The sequence below is a fragment of the Triturus cristatus genome, chromosome 5_1 (assembly GCF_964204655.1).
Source record: "Triturus cristatus chromosome 5_1, aTriCri1.1, whole genome shotgun sequence".
Lineage (NCBI taxonomy): Eukaryota > Metazoa > Chordata > Amphibia > Caudata > Salamandridae > Triturus > Triturus cristatus.
Window position 1 is genome coordinate 238,405,251 of NC_140587.1, and position 3,105 is coordinate 238,408,355.

Genomic DNA, 3,105 nt, shown 5'->3' on the forward strand with positions numbered 1-3,105 from the left:
TTCGGGTGTTGTTTCCCTGACACCTCTGGACTCTTAAAAGTCCAGAACCACAGCACCCCCAGACAGCCAACAGCACTTTCGGAAACAAAAACCCGCAAGTGAAGAAAGACAACAGGGGCAGGCCCAAGCGCAACAGGACAAAAAAGCCCGGTCCACACAGAAACTCCGGCAGAAGAAGGAACAAGAAGGCCGAAGAGCCAACACCGGAGAGCCAAAGGGAGCAAACAGCACCAAAGGGACCCAGAAGAACACCGTCACACAGGCAGCCACAAACAGGGGCGAACCCAGCAAACACCCGGGAGCACAAGGCAGGGTCAGCAAGGCAGGGGAAAACCCCAGAGCAACCAAGGAACAGCAAACAGAAGCTAGACTGGAAATACACCCAGAGTGAAAACCACAGACCCAGCACAGTACAAAAAAGCTCACGACAACCATCACGGGTAATGGAGAGCAGTCACAAATGGATGAGCGGCAGAGGGGACTCAACAGGATCAGAATCTGCGACCAAGAAGCCAAACACAGGCCCCAGCATGAAACGAATTAGCCGAGACCAACTGGAAGGAGAAAAACAGCCAGGCAACAAGACTGCAAGGAACGCAACACGAAAATGCGCGGAAACCGAGTGCAGGGAACATGTGAAAAGCACCGAAACGCACCAGGTGGAGTATACTTGCCGCCGAAGCGAGCAAGACCATATGAGGAAGGCCCCAACCAATTCAGACAACCTCATAAGAGTCCGACAGTTAGCCAACTGATGACACTCAGACAGCATTTGCGGGACACCAACCCTTGTCCTGTGAGATCCTACAAAACCACACGCACAAACCTTACCACTGAGCTAAAGCTCCAGGTTCATGCGAATTTATATGGAACGCTGCAAGAAATTGTGCGTCACCCTTGCGCAGGGGCCAAGCTAATCTTCCCTGCATCGTTCCAACTTCAGAAAACGTGCCGCCGAAGCGAGCACCCAGGGCGGAAAGGAACGAAAGAATCGCGGGTACAGAGCGGACACCGGTGGCAAGCTGAAAGCCAACCGAGCCCCGTGCCCCAAACAGACAGAGGGGGCCGAGGGGGCCGAGGGACCCTCAGGCCACCATTGAAAAACAGAGGAGCCCACAGCCGCCCCCACAGAGAGGGGCAGCCAAACGCCAAAACCCAAACCCCAGAGCCCGCTATAGCAGGGCATCAAGCACAAGGCGGCGGGGGAGAGGGGAGCGCAGGGCAGGGCCGCGGCGGCCAGAAGGAGGAGGAACCAGCAAGTGAACCCGACATAGCAGGGCCTCCACCCGGGATCCCCGAATCAACCGGGGCAGAGCAGTTGGAGTGGGGAGAGAAGGAAGGCAACACACCGCCAGCTCGCAGGAAGGATGACAGCGAAGCAAAAAGACTAATACCTACAACTTCCACCGCCCGCACTCGAAGGCAAGGCGGGCGGCGCATCCCTCCCCCACATAGCCATAGCGACAGAGACAGAGCAAGAGGACAAACAGAGGCACCCGAAGCGGAAGCAACAGAAATCCAAGCCACCAGGCCAACGGCACACAACAACGCACCCAACGGGGCGACAAGTCCCGCATGGCACAGTAGCCAAGAGAGGGAAAAACAGAACCGGAGGAGGAAGAGTCAAGCACCCAGCCAGCACCCCCAACCACCAGGACAGAACACGCGTACCGGAAAAGTGAAGCAAAGTTGCAAAGCAGAGTATTGAATTTTTGCCAACTTATGACACTTTGACAGCGAATCGCAGGACTCGAACCCTCGTCCTGTGACAGCCTCGACAACCAGAGGCACAAGACTTACCATTGAGCTATAGCTCCTGGTTCCTGGAAACCGAGAAGCCCCAGAAGCAGGACAAAACAAATGCAACAAATCACCAACCACCGAAGGATCATAAACAAGCGAGACGACCGGTGTCTCAGAGCAGTAAGAGTGGACAGCATACATCAAACACCACCACAAAAGAAGAATCTGAAAGAGTGCCAACTTATGACCCTTAGACAGCGAGTGCGGGAATCGAACCCTTGTCCTGTGAGAGCCCCGATAACCAGAGGCACAAGACTCACCAGTGAGCCATAGAACCTAGCTGAAAAGAAGAGGAAGAAAGTCAGCAAACGCACGACAATACATAGAAAATTATGTTTGTGTAAACCCACAAGAGAAGGTAAGTTCATTGACAGTGTAGGACAACCTCACAGAACCTGTGTATTCGTAAAGCGCACGTTTGCCACTACAGGTACCATGGCGCTGAATAACAAACGTTTGGTGATACCAAACTCAATGGCACTTGTAGAATCGACCTCAGATAGAAGAAAGGCTGAGCGGACCCGCCGGGAACAGAACACGTGACCATGATGACAAACACAGGCTCCTGCAGGAGACGTAGCAGTCCACTGAGCCAACAGACCCCGCTAGAAGAAGGAGGAGGAGACCAGGGAGAGCCGAACCAAACCCTGCCCCCGGGACAACGAGCCGGCCCAGAGTGGGAAACAACCAACAGCGCACAGGGAGCAACGCAGACACGGAGCCCCGTAACATCAACGGCATGGGGAGAAAGTGAATGGTACCAAGCCCAGACCGACACCGAAAGGCATCCGAGCGCTGTACACGTAACCTGAGGGGAATCACCAAGCCAGACCCCCCAGCCCCCGCCCGTCACGGCCCCTGGACGGGAAAGCGGGAGGAAGCAGCCGGCCCACAACGGGGCCGAATACCGCATGAAATATCCAGCCCAACAGACAACAAACTGTCAAATCGGATCTGGTGGAGGGACGCGAACCCTAGTGTCGGAGGGGACTGCCGCACCAAAGACAAATGACACTACAACCAAGCAACAGCTCCTGGCTTGAATCGTTGGTAAACCGAATCTCCCGCCCGAACCAGGGACCCGGGGGAGGAACCACAGAGAAGAAGGCGGGAGAAATACCAAACCCCGCCTCCGGAAAAGCGAGCCGAGCCCCGGGCAGGAAAGTGACCGAAACCCGGCATGGGGAGCTCAAGCAGGAAGGACCCGTGCAGAGCGACGCCGAGACCAACCACACCCCTAAACCGGGGAAAACACCCAGAAGGCAGGTAAGTCAGGCTCCCCAGCTGCCACCCGCCACGGCA

General features: G+C 55.8%; 1 non-coding gene across 1 annotated transcript; it reads right to left on the reverse strand.

Annotated features, from left to right (window-relative positions):
• Positions 1 to 860: 860 nt before the first annotated feature.
• Positions 861 to 967, reverse strand: LOC146830681 (U6 spliceosomal RNA). The gene has a single exon (XR_014961634.1). It is a non-coding gene; the product is annotated as a U6 spliceosomal RNA (small nuclear RNA).
• Between the last annotated feature and the right edge of the window lie 2,138 nt (positions 968 to 3,105).